Source organism: Eulemur rufifrons, chromosome 15 (assembly GCF_041146395.1).
Source record: "Eulemur rufifrons isolate Redbay chromosome 15, OSU_ERuf_1, whole genome shotgun sequence".
In the NCBI taxonomy this organism is placed as follows: domain Eukaryota; kingdom Metazoa; phylum Chordata; class Mammalia; order Primates; family Lemuridae; genus Eulemur; species Eulemur rufifrons.
In genome coordinates this window covers 58,051,305-58,073,259 of record NC_090997.1, presented here as the reverse complement: position 1 = coordinate 58,073,259, position 21,955 = coordinate 58,051,305, and positions in this window count along the sequence as shown.

Below are 21,955 nucleotides of genomic sequence, written 5' to 3'. Positions count from 1 at the left end.
TGATTATATCATCTACTGGCTATGACTTTCTTGGATTTTTCTTGTTCTTCACTCTAATTTTGATCCATTACAAACATCTTTACCTTATATATTTTCATAAGTTTTGGCAGAGATAACAAAAGGCTATGTAAAGGCTCAGAGGAATTCCAGTGCTCTCTATGCCTATACATCACGCATCTGTTTCTGAGTGTTTCATCACAGAAATCAGAATTTCCAAACAGGATTTTGTACATCTAACAGGTATGGTCACCTATTCAGTCCATCATACAATTTTAATAGTCTCACAAACAGCACATAATCTCTCTCTCCCTTTCTCTTTTGATTTTTAGACTATTTAGTTGGTAATCTTTCCTTCTGCCTAATGTACCAGAAACTCCCTAAAGACTTAGTCTTCCCTTGGTCTTCAGAAGCTTAGAGAGGTACATTAACTTGCTCAGGCCTTCAGGGACCACTTAGTGTGCTGCAATGTGTATTAACACAGAGGGAAGCATACTTTATTTTAGATAAAGAGCCCAGACTCATACTATTAGATACTATAAATCTACTTTTTATTTTCATCAAGGTGATGTTTGTACATATTTTGAAAAGCTAAACAGTACTAAAAGGATGTCAGTAATAACAATAACACCCTACTCTATCCCTGCCAAACTCTACAGTTGGTACTGAGGATTAAATTCTTCCAAATTTTTAACATTTCTTATGGCATATGTTTATACTAAGAGCTCATGATTTATTAGGTTTTGACATAATCTAACACGTTTTATTAATGTAAATGAATGTTGGGTGCCCTTGTACATTTATTCTGCTTGTAGCCTCTGAATACATTCTTATAAAACAATTTTTGATTAAATCAATATTCAGTGTTCCTTTGCTGCTACGATAAAAGTATGGTTCATGGCTAAGCCAATTAGCATACCAAAATTACATTTCCCCCATCCTAAGTTTAGTCAAGTTGTTTAGCTAAATAATATACCAATTTTTTAAAATTTTTCTCTGGAATTTGCTTTCTAATGTACTTAATTGTTATTAGTTTTTTAAATCATCAATAATCTTCACATGTACTCTTATATCCTTCAACTCATTTTTTCCCACTAATTAAAGGACATTTCTTTTCCTCAAGACTTAGCTTGTGAGACTTGAACCTCCAGGACAGGTCTAGCCTGATTGTTTTCAATTTCTGTCCATTTACATTTTGGAATGAGGTTCTGGAAATCTGATGGAATGCTCTGTGCTTATGGGCAGGATGCCAACTAGGGGGCACCACTATGGGTCAGTTGTGCAGTGAGGATGCTATTTGGTTGTGGAAAGCTTAGTATGGGTTTGATTTTTTTCAGAGCACTTTCGTTAATCTTAGGGACTGATTCCTCAGTCCCCTGCCTAAGAGGTTATATTTGTTTTCCACTCCTACACTAAAAGTACCACAAATTTAGTGGTTTAAAACAAAACATTATTATCTCATAATTTCCGTGCATCCAGAGTTTGGACATAGCCAAACTGGGTCCTCTGCTTAGGGCCTCACAAGGCTGCAATCATGATGTGGGCAAGATGTTGGCTGGGTTGAGTTCCCATGTGGAGATTGAGACTGTCTTCCAAGTTCATTCAGAATGCTGGGAGAATTCAGTTTGTTGCAGTTGTAGTACTGAGGCTCTCAGCTTCTAGAGGCTGCCCTTCTCCGTAGGCTGGTCGTAACATGGCTGTATTCTTCCAGGCCTGTTGGAGAGCCTCTCAGGTCTCAGAGAAGGACTAAGCTCTCTTTTAAAGGATTCATTTAAATAGGCTGGGCCTATCCAGGATAGTCTCCCCTTGATTAATTTAAAGTCAGATGATTAAGGATCTTACTTACATCTGCAAATTTCTTTCATCTTTGTAATGTAATCTTGGGAGTGATATATTCACAAGGCTGCTTGCACTCCAGGGGAGGAGATCACATGTATGGGTGTGGGTCGCTGGGGATCATCTTAAGAATTCTGTCTACCACAGAATTAATTTTAAGCCTGTGTTTTGGCTTCTAGTGGTAAGAGAAAGGGTAATTCTGGATAATTTTTCCCAGTGAATCCCACTTTTTTCAGACCAGTGTCTCATCACTGTTCTTGATTGTGCGTGGTGTCACCCAACTCAGAGAATAACTCATCACTCCTATAAGGGTGAATATAGGTTTCTGAGATTCTATGAGCTCTCCTGTTTTCAGAATCGTGCCTTAGTCTTCTGTTTATATGGTGCCTAGACCTCCAATTCTTCAGCAGAGACAAGTTTCTGAGGAAGGAAATGGCTTGCCTTGCATAGGTAGCTCTGTCTGTGGCAGTTATGTTTACACTGCTCTGCTCTGTCAAGGCAGTTAGTGTCCTCCATCTGCTGTCCCTCTTCATGTAGTGTTGTAAAATATAGAATCTTGTCATTTTTTAGTTTAAGTTTGTGCCTTTTTAAGAAAAATTAGTTTGTGCTTCTATAAAATCATCTCCCTTATCATTTTCAAGGGGAAGTGGGGACATAAACTTTTTTATTAACATATTTGTGATTATAAGTTATAGCATTAAGCTATAATTGCCACTGTATTAAGGACTTTCAAAAATATATTTAAACTTTCACACAGCATTTGCACTCCTTGAGATTTTTCTAATATAAGAATCAAGGATATGGACAATTATTTGTGGACATGGATGTTTTTAAGCAGAATTGTTAAAAATAGATTTTACAATCGAAGTGTTATATGTAGAAATGTATATTAGCCATACATGCAGTCTGATGAATTCTTTTAAAATAATCAAAATTATATAATCATCACTAAAGATGAGAAATAGAGTATCAGTAACACTTCCGAGCTCCACTGTGTGCATGCTTCCAACCAACAACTTCCCTCCTCTTTAAAAGTAAATGTTATCCTGACTTCTGACACTGTAGTGGAGTTTTGTCTGTTTTAAATGCAATCACATGAACTCTTCTTTTGTGTTTGGACTCTTTCACTGAACAATATACTTGGAAAATTTATTCTTGTTGTCATATATAGTTGTAGTTTGTTCATTTAAATGGAGTTTATTATATTCCATTGCAAAGCAATACCAAAAACAATTTATCCAATCATGTAGTTGGATATGTGTGTTGGTTCCAGTTTGGAGTTATTATGAATAATGCTGTCACAGACATCCTTGTCCTTGCCTTTTCATGCACATACAAATGCATATCTGATGTGTATATACCTCAAAATGGAATTACTAGGCCATTATGTATGAGTATGCTAAACTTGTTGGATAATATCCAATGTGGTTCTGCCAAGTTACACTTCCAAAAACAGTGAATGAAAATTCCCATTTTCTCACATCCCTGCTAATGCTTTGTATTTTAGTTTTTTTAAAATAGCAATTTTATGGCTATGTAGTATTGTCTAATCTTTATTTAAATTTTCAAATTCATGATGATTAATATATTGAAATTTTTGCATGTTTATGGGCAATTAGAATATCCTCTTTTGTATAATGCCTGTTCATGTTCTTTTTACTTTTGTTTATTGAGTTCTATGACTTTTCCTTATTCCTCTGTAGTTTCTCTTTTTTAACTTTTTAAATATATTCTGAACACAAATCATTTCTCAATTTTATGTGTTATAAATATCTCTGCTTAAGTCTTGCTTTTTCACTCTCTTGTTGTTTTTTTTTTAATTCTATTCTTTGTTTTAATTCATGTGGTAATGATGTTCTATTTTTTAAAATTATTTTCAGCATATTACGGGGATACAAATGTTTAGGTTACATATATTGCCTTTGCCCTGCCTGAGTCAGAGCTTCTTTTTGGTATTTTTATGTATCTTATTATTAATGTAGTTCCATTTCTAAATTACTTTCTTTATGCTTCTGTGCCCTACAAAAGAAATATTTTATGAAAGAAATTGTAGATGACAAGATCAAATGGGAAAAGATCCCATGCTCATGGATTGGAAGAATCAATATCATTAAAAAGAGCATACTGCCCAAAGCAAATTACAGATTAAATGCAATTCCTGTCAAATACCAACATCATTTTTCACAGAATTAGAACAAACAATCCTGAAATTCATATTGTACCAAAAATGAGTCCAAATAGACAAAGCAATCCTAAACAAAATGAACAAAGTTGGAGGCGTTATATTACCTGATTTCAAATTATACTACAAGGCTATAGTAACTAACTGGAATGGTACTAGTATAAAAATATACACATAGATCAATGGAACAGAATAGAGAACCCATAAATAAAGCCACATATGTACAGCCAACTGATCTTGTACAAAGTCAACAAAAACCTACACTTGGGAAAGAACAACCTATTCAATAAATGGTGCTTGGAAAATTGCATTGCCATATGCAAAAGAACAAAACTGGATCTCTATCTTTCTCCATATATAAAAGTTAGCTGGAGAGAGATTAAAGATTTAAACATAATACCTGAAACTATAAAAATACTTAGAAAAATAAAACAAGGAAAAATTTTTTTGGATATTGGCCTAGGCAAAGGATTCATAACTAAGACCTCAAGAGGAAATGCATCAAAAATATATAAGCAAATGGGACTTCATTAAATTACGAAGCTTCTACACAGCAAAGGAAGTAGTCAACAGAGTGAACAAGCAACCTGCAGAATGGGAAAAAAATATTCACAATTCGTGCATCCAACAAGGACTAAAATCCAGAATCTACAAGTAACTCAAACAATTCAATAACAGCAACAACAAGTCAAATAACATATTAAAAACTGAGCAAAGCACATGAATATGCATGAATATACATTTTCCAAAAGAAGACAGACAAATGGGCAACAGACACAAAAAAATTTTGAACATCACTAATCCTCAGAGAAATGCAAATTAAAGCCACAATGAGATGCCATGTTACACCAGTCAGAATAGCTATGATGAATAATAAAAAATGAAAAAATAATAGATGTTGGCAAGGACACAGACAAAAGGGGATGTTTGTACACTGTTGGTGGAAATGGAAATTAGTGAAATCTTTATGTAAAACAGTGTGAATATTTCTCAAAGAACTAAAAATTGAACTTCCATTGAATCCAGCAATCCTACTACTGGGTATCTACCAAAAGGAAAAGAAATCTTGATAACAAAAAGATACCTGCACTCATATGTTTATGACAGCACTATTCACAATAGGAAAGGTATGGAATCAACCCAAATGTCATCGAAGGATGATTGGGTAAAGAAAATGGAATACTAAGCTGTAAAAAAGAATGACATTGTGTCTTTTGTAGCAACATGGATGGAACTGGAGACCACTATCTTAAGTGAAATAAATCAGAAACAAAAAGCCAAATACTGCATGTCCTCCCTTATAAGTGGGAGCTAAATAATGTGTACACATGGGCATAGGGTATAAATTAATACACATTGGAGACTCAGAAATTTGGGAGGCTAAGAGGACGTGAAGGATGAGGAATTATTTAATGGGTATAATGTACAGTATTGTACATTGGGACATTAAAACCCCAGGCTTTACCACTTAGTAATATATCCACATAAAAAAACTGCACTCGTACCCTTAAGTCTATAAAAACTACAAAAAAAAAAAAAAATCTTTGCTTACACCAAAATAATAAAGTTACTTTCATGTTATTTTTTGGAAGACATTATTATCACTTTCACATTCAGAAAGCACAGTAGAATTTGTTTTTGGATGAGTTATATGGTCATAGTCAACTTAATTGTCTTTCTTTTGTAGGGATAGCCACGTGGAGCAGCACTATCATTGAAAAGAATGACATTTTTCTACTAAACTGATTGTTGCACTCTTCTATGTATAAATCTGGTTCGGGACTCTCTATGTTGTTTCTTTGATCTATGATTATTCTTATGCTAATATTACACTTTGTATCTAGTAGAAAAAAATACTGCTTTTCTTTTTCAACTTCATATTAGATATTCATGGCTTCTTGCATTTACATATAAATTTTAGAATTCATAAATTTTCATAAAATTCCTATTGAGATTTTAATTTGGTTTGCATTGAATACATAGATATACTTGGAAATATGTAGCATATTTACAACATTGAATCATTCAATCACTAACTACCATGTATTCCTCCATTTATCTTTATTTTTTCTTGATAAAGTTTTATTGTTTTCCATAGAAATCTCTTTCATCAACTTTTTATACTTAGATGTTAAATAATTTTGCTATTGTAAATGGAATTAGTTTCAAAATTGTTTTTCTAACTTGATATATAGATACACAATTAGCTACATATATTGACCCTTTACCCAGAAAAATTACTAGTTTTCTTGATTATTTCTAATATTTTTGTGCATTTTTTATTCTCTACATATTTAATTATGCAATTTGTGGATAATAGCACTCATTTATTCCTCTCCAGTAATTATAATTTCTATTATATTAGTGCTCAGGCTAAGACCTCTGGTATCACATGAAAACAAATTATGATAAGAGAATCTTCATTTCTTTTCTATTTTAGCAGAAAATATTCTAATATTTTACCATTAAGTATGACTTTTGCTGTAGTTTTATTGTCCAATTAACTTTTAACACATTAAATGATTTTCCCTCTACTCATAGTTGACTAAGAATATTTTTATCATGTATATATATTGAGATTTGTCAAATTTTTTTAATTTACTGAGAGCAGCATATGATTTTCCCTTTCTATTTTTTTAATATTCTCATATTTATAACAATGGATTTTCCCCCATCAAATGAGTTTGAGTTATACTGTTTTAAGAATTATTGTCTGCCTCCTCCTCAATACACATACCATGCTTCTTTGAACTTCTAGTATACCAATGCTCACTGCAAATCCCCAGGGTATTACAGTATGTAGCATCAAATAAAGTTTTCCAAAATAAATTTTTATTTTGAAGATCTGTAACAATTGCAAAGGCTACCACTGTTATTCTTTCTTTTTAGAGTTAATCCAACAAATCTTTAATGTGATCCTGAGTAAACGCAAAGGCTAGAATGTAACACAAATATATACAAAATATCAATCTTACCTTGCAACAAGCTGTACTAGTGATTAGCAAAGATTCCAAAAGAGAAGTTGTAGCCCTGTACTTAATGTTCACCATCTTGACTGGAAGGCCTCAAATATATAAGAGGAAGCTATCTCAGTCTCCTGATTTTCCTCACCAGGATGCATTTTGAGTTCAAAGGGATGAGAGCAAAAAGTGGTTTCAGGTCACTGTAGTGTTTGTGGTCTATGTCATTAGCTGTAGCAAAAAGCCCACATAAGTGACAACATTCTCCAGAACATTTGAGGTTCTTAAATCCAAAAGTACATGTCTATTTACCAAAAAAAAAAAAAAAAAAAAATCCAGACATAGATATTTTCTGTTAAAAGTCTTCCTTAGAAAAGAAATAAGAACATAGCTGCCCCTAGGCCTAAAATATCTTATCTTCCAGCCAGGATCTTCCAAATCCTACACATCTGTTTACACAGAGGTCTACTCAAAGTCAAAACAGTTTCATCTGCCACTAAAGATGGCAAAAATGAGTTACCATTCTGCTTGTGACGAGCCTTTCCCCAGTGATTCTCTTATTGCTTCTTCTATTATAACCAATTGTTTTAGATCTTACTGTGTTTTCACAACATACTATATTATGCCCAATGTTTCCCTGATATTTGAAGAACCTTTACTACTCTGTCCAAACTTAGCTTTTCCTTCTCCTACTTCATCATGTCTTCTGATGAAAACCTACTCATATCATAATAATTTTGGATGTTCTTTCCAGAAATAGGACCTCAACCTACTATCATCATAGTATAACACTTACGTTTAGCTTCAATTCTAATAACACTTGAAATTTTACCTTTCAGAGATAATTCCCTAAATGCTTGCAATAAGTGATATTTTTCTCATGCCACAACAAAATAATGCCCCTATGATATCCTATATGCCTCCTCCTTTGAAATAAATTTTGAATAATTAATCAAATGTAGTGTTATTTTTATTAAAATTAATATATTTATTCATTTATTCCAGCCTTAAATAAACGAAAGAGAAGCATAAACATGGGTTTGTCAAATTATTTCCCTACATTATAACAACCCCTAAGAATTGATAGCGGTGGTCTCCAGATGCTACTATAAAGGATTATGTAGCTAAGGTTAGATTCAACAGAAAATAGTATAAAAACTGATTAATGATGTCCACCCTAAGTATAGAAGGAAAGGGTGGTAGCAAGCATACCTGTTAGGAGCTTTAAACTTTGCTTTATTAAAAAATTGGATTTTTGCTATAAAACATTTTAAAAGAAGTTCAGACACATTAAAAAAAAAAAACTCAGCAGAGCACTAAGTTGGAGATTTTGAAATGCTCACTATATATAGGTGACTTATTTCAATAGAAAAAAGTGAGTACTACTTTTCTGTATCTTTTAAGACTTTACTGAATTTAAATATGGCACACCATCAGCCTAGTCTGTTTAATGAAATTTGTAAGGTAAAATGACCAAGGCAGTTTTTCTTACATAAGAGTTTGCATATTAATTTTCACTCTTTGCAGTTTATATTGTAATGGATTACTTCTGCAGCTTATTTGTTCCATGACCACCTGCTCAGTTTTGCTATGTTGCACCTAAATACCAAAGAGTCATTGTGTTAAATCATCTATAGAATCTTCTGAAATGGAATGCATCTGAGAAAGAAGGCAAAGATTAGGAACACAAATGATCTAATTGCTGCTTTGGGTGGTGGTATTTTAACTTTCTTTAATTTACTTTGTAAGAGAAAATCAGATGATTTTAAATTATTCGCTCATTTCTTTCCAATGTGAAGCTCTTTTTATTGTGATTAGACTCTTACATTAAGTGTTAGTGCTTTTCACTAAGAAGCAGGTTAATTGTACCATCTATTTTCAATTAGCTCTAATAGAATGCATGTATAGCTGTAGAGTCTATTGTGCATGTCCTTATAGAAGTGAGGAAATGAAGTAAAAGCTATTATTTTGATGTCCTGATAAATTATATTCCATATTATTTCAGATTAACAAAATGAATGACTAATGTTCCATGTAGACATGAGCTGTGACAGCATTTTTGACTCTTAATAAATCTGAATACTGGTTGATATCCCATCCTTTTTTATACTAAATGAAAATTAAACCTAGATTATTTCATTACCTTTAGTCGCTGCATTCTAAAAGCTAATATACAGTCATTGTTGACTTTTCAGCACTAACTGTCTTTTGAAAAGTTTAGGAATCACATTACTGGGCATCTACCCAAAGGAAAGCAAGACTTTCTATAAAAAAGACAATTGCATTAGAATATTTATAGCGGCACAATTCACAATTGCAAAGATGTGGAAACAACCCAAGTGCCCATCAATACATGAGTGGATTAATAAAATGTGGTATACGTATACCATTGAGTTCTACTCAGCCACAAAAAACAATAGTGATCTAGTACCTCTTGTATTATCCTGGATAGAGCTGGAGCCCATTCTACTAAATGAAGTATCATAAGAATGGAAAAACAAGCACCACATGTACTCACCATAAAATTGATATTAATTGATCAACACTTATGTGCACATATAGTAGTAACATTCATTGAGTATCAGGCAGATGCAAGGGGACGAGGGGATGCGTATATTCACACCTAATGGGTGTGGTGCACACTGTCTGGGGGATGGACATGCATGAAGCTCTGACTCAGATGGGGCAAAGGCAATGTATGTAACCTCAACATTTGTAATCCCGTTATATGCTGAAATAAAAAAATTTAAAAAATTAAGAAATGAAATAATTAATTCTTTAATTTGTCATTTAATAGTAGAATATTTGAATTTAAGCTATGACCATCCAGAATAGAGGTTATATTTTCCAGCTTTTCTTGTAGCTAGATGTGGGCATATGACTATTTCAGACCAACAATATAAACACAAGAATGATATATGCAATTTTAAGTGTTGCTCTTATAGAGAATACTTGTGCTTTCCATTTTTCTCCACTTCCTGCTGGAGAGGAGAAGATGAATCATAATTTTAGATTATGAGATGGAACCTATGTTTAGAGAATAGCAATGCAAAAGATAAAGGAAGCATGGATCTCCAACCATGTAACCACCATATCAGCTTTGTCCTTTTGATACAGGAATAAGTTCTTTAAAACATTGATATTTTTGTTATTTTCACGATAGGAAACAATTGTATCAACTAATATAATTATACATACAATAGAATAAGCATAAATAATAGGCATCCCTGACACATATTTTTTCTCTTGTAACTAACTCTCAGAAAACAATGTACTGAGAGTGTAGTAATTGAATGAATCACTTCAAGAATGCTGCAAAATATATGAATTAAGATGGAAAATAGTGACAAAAGTGTGGGTTATTTGTTTACATATAGTTTTATAATTTGTACATTTTCTCTTTTATTTATTATAATTACATCAATTATTTCCTTTAATCTCAAATAAATGCATTATTGTTTTATTGACACTTTGCATATAAGAGTACAGACTCCAGATAAAGACTTAGCCAAACTTAACAATTATTGGATAAAATAGTTATATACATTTTGTAAATGAAATTATTAGAAACAAAAATCTAGTTTTAGTCTTAATGTTTGGGTATATAATAGATTTTGTAGCCCTTATTATCTTTCTCCTAAAATAATGAAATTACCTTCTAAACTGTATAGTTACCTTTAACATTTTTCTTTCTTTTTTTATAGTAATACTTGTTGTCATTTTACTAATGGCAGTTTAAACTGACATTTATTATATCAAAATTTATTACTTTACAATGAAGCAATATTCAGTCTGCCATTTGGTCAATTGCTTAGTGAGAACTGATGATTTCATGATTATGGTAATTTCTTTTATTAAAAAGAAAGAAGATATGAAATATAGAGAAGGAAATAATATAAACAAGGTTAAATAAGAAATAATTTATCTTCTCTGGATATAGTTTTTAGATCCTTTCCCAGGAAAGTTAATCATTCCCTCCTGTTCATTCCTAATCTTTTTTATTATCAAGACCTTTTTTTTTCTTGACATGTTTTTCATTGTGGAAGAGTTCAAATATATCTTTAGATAAAAAGAAATAGTTTTCCTTCTTTACTCATAATCCTGCTTCAACAATAGTTACCACATGGTGAGTCTTATTTCAACTATATCTTCATCAATGTCATACCCACCCCCAATATTTTGAAGCAAATCCCAGACACAATAGCATGTTAGTGGTAAAATCTTCAGTAAATATCTCTTAAGAATAAGCCTCTTCTTATATATATCCACAATATCACAATCACCTCTAAAAATTAATAATGCTAATCTTTTTTTGTCTTATTTCCTCATCTAAATCATGTTTAAAGCAGTATTCTCAGGTACTAAAGTGTACAAAAATCACTTCAGGACCTCATTATAAATGAAGATTCTTATTCAGTTCTGTAATGGGTTTTGAACACTCTGCATGTGATTTAATTGTTCCTTATCACACTATAAGTAACAAGGGAATGAAGTACCTCTTTATTGTCTCCCAAATACTCAGGTCCAATGTTTTAAATGACAAAATAATACATATTGACTTATGTTCTACCTTGGTTCTTACATCCATGTTATAAACATCTCTGAATTTTTTTTTACTTGAAAATTGTTACACTTACAATTTGCAAAAAAACACACAAAATTATTATATATCCTTACATAGACTTCCTAATAGTCAATATTTTACCATAGTTGCAGCATCATTTTCTCTCTCTCATTTTCTATCCATGCATATTAATATTTTTCTGAAGTATTTAAGAAATCAGGCATCCTTGATAACACTTAAAATACTTCTATGTTTAGTTCCTAAAAACAAAGACACTGTTTACACAACCAAAGTATATCTATCAAAATCAGGAATTTAACATTGATAAATATTATCATTATAAGAGACCTCACTCATTTATGGTGGGTGATTAAATCCAAAATCATGTGTTGCATTTAGTTATCTTGTCTCCTTAGTCTCCTTCAATCTGGACCTGTTTCCCAATCTTTCCTTATTTTTGCTTCCATGACCTGGATACTTTCAAAAATTACAGGTTAGTTAATTTATAGAATATTCCTCATATTTTGTTCACAGATGATTAATTTGGGGCAGTAATACTATAGAAGTGATGCAGTCCCTTCTCAGTCAATGTGGTGTATCAAAGGACACACAACACACATTTGGCTCATTACTCATGATATTAGTTTTCAACACTTGGTTAATATGTTGTCTACAAGATATCCGCACTTTAATTAATTATATTGTTTGTGGTGTGATACTTTGAATTTATATAGATAACTTGTTTCTCACAAAACAAACACATAATAATTTTAGAATTTATTTTGAGTCTTGCCTGAATCCATGAATGTCATAATTTTTGTCAGATGGTGGTTTTCTAATTCAATTATGCCTCTATTTATTTTATTAGTTGACATTATACTGACAGGTAGAAACTTTTTTTCTTCTTCCTTTCCTTTTCTCTTTCCTTCTTTCTTTCTTTTTTTTTTCCTTCTTTTTTTCTTTCTTTCTTTCTTTCCTTCCTTCTTTCTTTCATTTATTTGTTGGTTTGCTTTTGTCAGTATGGACTCTTAGATTCCTCTTTTTATTTAATAGTTCATAATCCTTAACTTTCATTATTCATTTTAATGTTCAAAACTTAACAGTTTTTAGTAAGTTCTTTTCCCATTTTAACCTGTTCCGGCATTCTTAGAGAACTTTCTTACTTTTTGCACAATATATTTCAGGCTAAACTTATACTACTCTTGTCCCAGCACTGTGCTGAGCCATTTATTTCCAGGAATCCCAGGTTCCTGTTGCTGGGCATTAAATTTGCTACTGGAGTATTTTTGATTATAGGTCCTTGACAAATATTGGTGGAATTAAAATTGAAGAATTATTTTGGCATAATTGTTGATAAATATAAGTAAAATGTTAATTTTTAAATATATTATCATGTATCTTTATTAAGAATGTCTTATATGAATGAAATTATTTACAATTTTTATTTAAAATTTATAATACTTAACTTTCATAATTTTAATGCTTGAAATTTCCCAGTTTTTTGTCAGTTCCTATCCCATCTTTACCTGTCTCATCATTCTTAGAGGACTTTTTCACTTTTTGCACAATATATTTTAGGCTCAGCTTATACTATTCTTGCCCCAGAACTACAATGAGCCATTTATTTCCAAGAATCCCAGGTTCCTGTTGCTGGGGATTAAGTTTACTACTGGATTGTCATTGATTATAGGTTCTTGACAAATACTGGTAGAATTAAAAGCAAAAAATTATTTTTGATATAATTGTTGCTAAATATAAGTAAAATTTTAATTTCTTAAATATGTATCTTTATTAGTAATGTCTTCTTATATAAATGAAATTATTTACAATATTTACTTAAAACTTATAAAATATAAAAGTATCTATACAATTGGTGAGCAGAAAATGAGGTATATCATTTTTTAATAAGAAAGGGAAACCAACTGTACATCTTTGACAGAAACTAAATTGTTGAGACAATTCTATTTCTAAATACAATAGAAAAATCTATAACCGAAAATAGGTTCTTACACATTTTCAATATGATAAGGAAATTTATGTGTAAATGATGAACAGTTCAAGGTTTAGATCTGATTGCATCTGATTGCATCACATTGGGCTAAAATATTTTATAAAGAAGAAAAGCTATTAAAATTAATCCAAATGAACAACATACCAATTTAAAAGAAACGTGCTTTAATTTGTTAAGCTCTAACCTTTTCTGAATTAGAAAAATACTTTGACACAAACACTTTACAAATGTCAGCAGAAAATCCATATTCCATTTCTTCACATTGGTTTTGTGACATTGTGCTTGCTGATATTCGACAAGGGATAAGTTGGGATTGATTTCTTCTACCACTGCTCTTTTCTGTTGTATTATGGAAATTAAAGGGCTAGAATGAATTGAATCCTTCACAACCCCACAGTCACTCAAGTGGACAAACCCACAAAAGATAAATCTATCTGCTTTCTGGGTCTTCAAGGTCAATAGAAATTTTAGGAATAACATATTACTTTAAAGCAATTATGAAAATATTAAAGTTTGTGAAAAAGAGACATATTACCTGTATAATTCATGAAAATGTTTTTAAAATTAAAGTTGATTTTCTATTTTGGGTGAGATTTTTTTAAACCCATACCCAAGCTATCCCCACATGAATGCATCCAAAATTGAATACTAAATTCTAGCAGTCATTGTTTCAGAAAATTATGGACATTTGAAGGTAGCTCAGAGAATATTCAAATATTCTTAGACATCAGGAAAATCCAATTTAAAGGAAGTACTGTATTTAATCAATTTATGAAAAATTTAACCTGGATAAGATGGGGAATAAAGGGCTTTGATTACTTTAAAGGTTATTTAAATTCAATTAATGTTTAGTGAAAATCTAAATTGGTAGAGTTTTTTAAATGAAATTAAATTTACCAAAATCTCTCAAAGAATATCCATATATGCCCTTTGACCCGGACATATAATTGTTATAAATATGCCATTTGAAAGTACTTGCAAAATTACGCTAAGTTATAATATATGTCTTGAGATGTTCATTGCAACATCTTTTGAGTGGCAGAAAGATATTACATAAGACTGGTTAAATTCTGATGCATCCATATGAAGAAACATAAAAGAAATAATACGTAGCTGTTAAAAATAAAGTTATTCATATAGGCCTTAAAGTAAAAATCTCCAAAGAGATTAACACTCAATATCAATAAGGTCAAGATATATAATGTTGTGTTTTATGTGTTCACTTAGGTATAAAAATAGATGTACTGTATAGTATAAAGTACTTAAATTGTATTTGAATTTTGAAGGAGTATGAACAGTAGTTACCTTTGGGAAGAGACATTGTGATATGGGGAGCGGAAAGAACTTAATTTTCATTATACACATTTTTCCATTTTACAATTTTGTAACTAGATAGAAAGATAAATAAATACAGGTTCTTATAAAATAAGTGTTTCAAGTAAATTCAAATAATGGAATAATTTTCTGTTGAAGATTCTGTAAAATGTTTGAATAAAAACTGAGGAAACTAATGAATAATTCGAGGCTTCTAAAAATTTATTGGGATTGATGCAATTTTAGGGTTTAGGTTTTAAGAAAAGAAAATGCTGTGTTGGAAACAGGAATTGTACAGTAACATACAGTTTCATAAAAAAATACTTCATTTACTTTCAAGAAAATAATCAAACAACAAATGGTTGTATGTAAACCTACAGCAAAAAGGATATTTGCATTATTATTCTCAGTCGCTTGCTTCAAATATAATCATTTGATTCAAAGAATACATGTTAAAAATGGAAATGTGTTGATTATTCACAAATGTGTATTGCTTTGTTTGATGCATTTTGTCTATCTCCTGTTAAGGAGTTATTTTAACTTGAGTTTATCTGAGTTAACAAATAAATGCTATTCACTTTAGAATTGTGAGTCATAGATTGGCTAATTGTTCCTTCTTGCTGTAGTTATAAATATTTGTTTTTTCTATTGCCTTAATGTTTCCATTGTTACATGTATATCCATATCCCCCTCTACTTCCCCCAAACACCTACCTATATATGTATATATTTTGAAATGTTAATAGTAAGTTGCCCTATATATGAAATCAGGATTTATCATATATTTTGTTAAGTGAAGGCTGTTTGATGGTTAATTTTGTGCCAACATGGAAGGTGTTATGAGATTAACTTCTTAATCAGTAAATTGTCCTTCATAATGTGAGTGGAATTTAACCAATTAATTGAAGACTTAAATAGAAGAAAAAAACTGACTTTCCCCTGGGTGGGAGAATTCTCTAGTGGTCTGTCTCCAGACTTCATTGACTCTTCTGGGGCCTCCAGCAAGCCAGACTGCTTTGCAGAGTGAACTTGCCAGCCTCCATGACCACATGAGCCAAGTATACACACACACATATGTGAAATTATATAGTTCTATTTCTCTGGAGAACCTATTAGTTCTATTTCTCTGGAGAACCCTTACCAATACAGACTCTTATCTGATCTATGGGCTACTCAATTCAGATAAATAGTGTCTATTTATAGGAGATGGTACAATATAATATTTTTTACAATAAGGAGTAATGAATTGTGATTAATAATATTCTAAAAATATGTAGAAAGTATATATTTACAGAAACTTATAAGTGATCCAATCATGTACTCTAAAAATTTTTCTGGATATAGTTTTCATATCTATTGAAACATATTCTTGTACAGTAGGTCAAATAAATGATGGGTAAGCAAATGTGGTTTGAGTAAATACATAAATGAGATACACAATTCAAATATTAGTATATATTTATGTAATTTAATTTCTTTTTCTTGTCCCACAAATAAACATGCATGCTTTCTATTGGCAGTGGAAAACATAAACTTTTATAGCATTTGAATCTAGTTTCCTTTTGTTTCAAGTCCATAGGGCAAGAGATGTGGAAAATTCTCTGAAGACCGAATTGTGTTAGTGATAAGAACTGATACTTAGAGGTAGGATCACCCTAGCTCTATGGTCTATATCCCAAGTAACAGAAGTGCTTATACATTTTATAGCTGTTTATGTGTGCATGTGTGTGTGTGTGTGTGTGTGTGTGTATTATTTCAGCAACTTTATAAATCAAGGGGCTTGTGGAGCAGCTCCTCTTGTCCAGCTCTAAAGGCAATTCTAATCAAATCTACACATCCCTTGGGAATCTGGACTTACAAATTTATGTCATCTTTCTATTGCATCTATGAATAATAAGAACCTAATTAAAGAAGAGCTTTGATACATGTTTATTGAACTTTTACTTGATTCAAATTTCAGTGTTCTTTACATTCTATATGCATCTTAAAATCCTAAGAATTGGTCACTTGGATGTTGTAAATGTTCAATTCATAAACATCTCCCCTTGTTAGACTGCTACCTTCCAGGAAAAAAATTTCTGTGTTATATGCTGATGTTAATTTTTAAAATGACATGGATCAATGACCAAAGAGTTTAAGTATTTATTTCCCTGGATATATATTATCTTATTGCTTAGTAGATGGCAATGATATGATACTTACACCTTTGTGATTAAGCGTCTGTTGAACTTTAGATTGCAATAATCAGAGGGCTGTTCAATTTAAATTTTAGATTATTTAAGAAGTCTTCAGCAAAAAAGACATTATAATATGTGATGATTACTGTAGACGTTATGAAAAAGGCTGTTAAATCCAGTGGGAATGTTCATCAGCATACTGTAATCAGCAACTAGAGAGAATGCTTAATTACAGTTATTTGGGTGACAAGTTGATGTAGTAGTGGCTGTGAAAGCAGAAAAGGTTGCCTGGATTAACACTTGCAATATATAAGAGGATATGAAAATGCATCAGTATCAATGAGGATGTCTCATTATATGGCTGTTTATATTAATTTGTCTTACTCTACAAATTCTAAGTGCAATCCTCGTCATTACTTGACTTGAATTTTTCTCAGAGAGAATACTATATTTTGTATAAGAAATAAAATTTAAGATATTAAAGGAGGCTTATTTTATTCACTTCATATTATTTTATTTTATTTTAATGACTTATCCAGTGTTTAGGCATTACAAAATAACACCAATTTGACCACCACCTTACTTCAACTTCTTGATAGTATTGGATACATACAGTTATTTTTGACTTACTAAATAAAACTTTATTATAACCCATGTATTTAAAAGGAAGTGTCTTTAAAAGTTCTTATTTATTACTAATATTGTTTTGTAAATAATTAAACTTGAAGAAAACACCTTTTAAATACTGGTCGTATTAGTTTCCTATGGCTGCTTTAACAAACGGTGTGGCTGAAATCAACAGACATTTTTACGCTTACAGTTCTGGAGGCCAAAACAGTTGAAATCAAGCTGTAACACGCTAATGCTCCCTCCGGAGGGTTTAGGGGAGGTTTCATTCCTTGTCTCTTCCAGCTTCTGGAGGCGGCCAGCATTCCTGGACTTGGTGTATAACTCCAATCTCTGACTTTGTGATGGCATTGCCTCCTCCTTTTCTCTGTGTATCCCTCCTCTGTGTCTCTTATAATAGGGGCCCCCAACCTTTTTGGCACCAGGGACGGGTTTCATGGAAGACTTTTCCACGGACGGGTCGGGAGAGGCGGAGCTCAGGCAGTGATGCCAGAGATGGGAGCAGCGCTTGTAAATACAGATGAATCTTCCCTTGCTTCACCTGCGGCTCACCTCCTGCTCTGTACCCAGTTCCTAAGTTTCACGGAGGATGATTTTTCCAGGGATGGGAAGCGGAGAGGGGAGAGGATGGGCGGAGCTCAGGTGGTGATGCATAGCCGCTTCCCAACAGGCCATGGACCCATATAGACCACTGCCTGGGGTTGGAGACCACAGTCTTACAGGACACTTGACATTGAATTTAGGGCCCACCCAGATAATCCAGGATGATCCCTTCATCTCAAAATCCTTAATTGTATTACATCTGCTAATACTCTTTTTTCCAATAAGGAGGCATTTATAGCTTCCAGGGATTAGGATGTGGACATGCCGTTTTGAGGGCCATCATTCAGCCCACTACAACTGGCTTATCTAATAGCATAATCAATATTATATTTTCTATTGAAACAACATACAATTTTTGAAAGCAGATTCATATAGTATGCAGCAGGTTAATTGACTATGATGTACATTAAAATGTTTTAACTATGAAAATGAATGCCATATTTCTGGGTTACAACCAATTCCTTAAAACTTTCATTTGAACACATAATGGCTTAAATATTAATAAAACTATTTTATTACCTTTAATTGTTATGCATGCATTGAAATACTTAATCCCTATTGATTATAAAAATGCATGTTTATTTTAATATCAAGAAATGGCCATATAGTTATTTTGCCATTCTATGAGCCAAGCGCTATAGTAGGCAAAAAAATAAAAGCTCTGCAGGTGTTTAGAATTCTAGTAAAGGAAACAAAATAGAAGGCAACAGTGTAATTATAATACAATATTGTAAAGTCTGGACACATACACAAATGCACACATATGTAATATAAAATAAAAGAAAGAAAATTGTAATTAATCTTGATCAGTGGTCATTTAGGAAAAATTTTAGGGGGTTATGTGGTATCTGTAAAAGGTTTTTCAAGGTAAATGAGATTTTGACAAACAACAAAGGCATTCTAGATGAAAAAATAGTGAAAGGAATGGAGCCATAATTATATCCAATTGCCATAAAATAAATGGGGTGGCAATAGAATAATCTTGGTGGGATTTTTCATGTCTTGTTATAAAACTTAGACTGGCAATTGGTAAAAAAGGAAAGTAAAAAAAAAAATTCTAAAAGGATAAGAGTGTGACAATATACAATTTGTATTTTAGTGAGATTATTTGATAACAGTATGGAACATGAGTTAAAGATGGTTAAGATTTGAAGTAAGTATATATTATTCTTTATGTATTCCAATGAGATATAATTATAATCAGAATTGAAAGAAAAGTATAAACGGAAACAAAAATGTGATTATAAGAACTATCATGTATTGAAAAGAATATACTCAAACTAAGTTGTAATTCAAGTGTGCTGCATACAAACCACATAACAAGGCAACTCCAACACTCTGAAACTAACCTATAGAAATCATGTTAATAATTCAGTTTACTACAATTAGTAAAATAATCATGAGTAAAATTTAACCTAATAGATGACCCGACATGTCAAATAGAAGTAATCATATAAGACATATTCTCTTGTTATAATAAAATTGGTGAAATTTAAAAAAAAATTAAAAACTAAAATAAAATTATCAGGTCACTGAGTAATGCAATAATTTTACAGAAAGTGAAAATAAGAACTCTAAATATTAAAAAAATTCAAATTTCACCAAAGTTATTCTTACAGGTATATCTACACGTTAAAGATTTTTGTTTTTAGAAATTAATCATTTTATAGCTGTCTTTACATAAATAATAAAAATAATGTATCAGAAAATTCCAAATTGGAAATAAAAGAGAAATTTAGAAATTAGAAAAAGTGAAATCAATGAAAAATGAAAAGGTGCTTTTGAAGAAATCATTGTGATTAATAAAAATGCTGAAAACTGATTTTCTAATCAACTTTAAATTTCTTAGTTTATAATATTGGATTCTTAGTACTTTTATGTACACATTAATGTTTTGCTGAATGTATTTTCCAAAGGAGAGAAGAGGTAAGAAAGGAGGAAGGGAGAGAGAGAAAGAAGGAAGAAAATGAGAGAGAGGGAGAGAGAGAGGCATAGTGAGAGAGAGAGGAAAGAGAGAGAGAAAGAGAGAGAAATAGAATCTATATAAGAAGGTAACATACAATATTTTATGGTCTTTTTTTGAATTACATTTTCTGCAAATGTCAAGATTACACATTATGTTTAATAAATCTGAAATTGTTGGCATCTTCAGTTGACTTACTATTTAAGCTAAAATATTACTAAATGATAAAATACTTTTTCTACAAATAGTGAAGTTCCTGTGATGCTCAGAGAAAACTCTGCTAAATGAGTGTATTCTGAATTCTAATTATTTTCATCCTTAAAAGTTTTCACATTCAGCAAACATTTCAGCAAACTATTTTCTTAGGTACTGACTGTTGACAAATTTGTATAGGACAAACTTCCTGAAAGAGTTGTTTCTATTGACAGTTCTTTCAAACATTTCACCATATCTAAATGGAGCAAAACCATGCCTATTCAACATTTATCAATTCAAAAGTAAAGCATGATTTTCTGCAGTTAAGAACTTTTACTCAAAAGATTTTTTCTATAAGACAAGATATTTCAAAGCAAAAATGGAGACTTTCAAGGTTAAGTTTTGCATATCATTTGAGTTTTACCTACTATTGTAGGAATAAATTTTGATGTCATCTTTTATACGAGCTATGCTTTTATAATGCAATTCCCTAAGAGCTACAAAAAGGGTAAAGTTTATCACTTCTTCCAATGGGAAACTTGAATTAATAATTTCCAAATTATTTTGAGAAATACAAAACCAAACTTTAGATGGCTGTGTATTCATTTAATATCACTTTAAGATACTTATTTTATTTAAAAAGGTACTCTTCAAAGACACAAATGTTCCTGAAATCCAGTTTATTATTATTAATAATGGCAAAGAGAAATTGAGATCTGACTTGCTGAATCTTTTTAACTCAACACGAGCCTTTTCGTAAAAGTTTGCAGTTTTAGTTATTCTATACATGTATATCTATAATATTGGTTCATTTTGACAACCATGACTTATATTTTTGAAGAATACACAAACTTGTTTTGATGCATAATAAATATGCACTTAAGCCAAAATTTTGTACTCCACAAAAACTAGTGTTTTTATTGTCGAACAGAACAGACAATGAAACAAAAAGGAACCTGAGTAGAATGATATACATAATTTTAAAAATGTCAGCAATTACAGTAAGTGGTAATAGATTAACTATACCCAGTAAATATAATTTCAGAATGGATTTTTTTTTTATTTCATCTTATTATTATGGGGGATCCAGAGTTTCAGGTTATATACGTTGCCCATGTACCGCCTGTCCCCCCCGAGTCAAAGCTCCAGGCGTGTCCGTTCCCCAGACAGTGTGCGTTGCACCCATCATGTAGGTATATATCCCTCCCCTCCCCACCCCCCCTTCCCGAGTCAGCACCTTCCAATGTGACCATTCCCCAAACGGTGCTCAATGCACTCATTATATAGGCATACACCCATCTCCTCCCCCCACCCCCCACCTAAGTCTGATATCTGATTGGTATCGTTCCCAGATGTGTATTTAGGTGATGGTCAGGGAAACTAATTTTCTGGTGAGTACATGTGATGCTTGTTTTTCCATTCTTGGGATACTTCACTTAATATAATGGACTCCAACTCTCTCCAGGAGAACCATAGAGATGTCGTATCTTCATTATTTCTTATAGCTGAGTAATAGCTTTACATAGC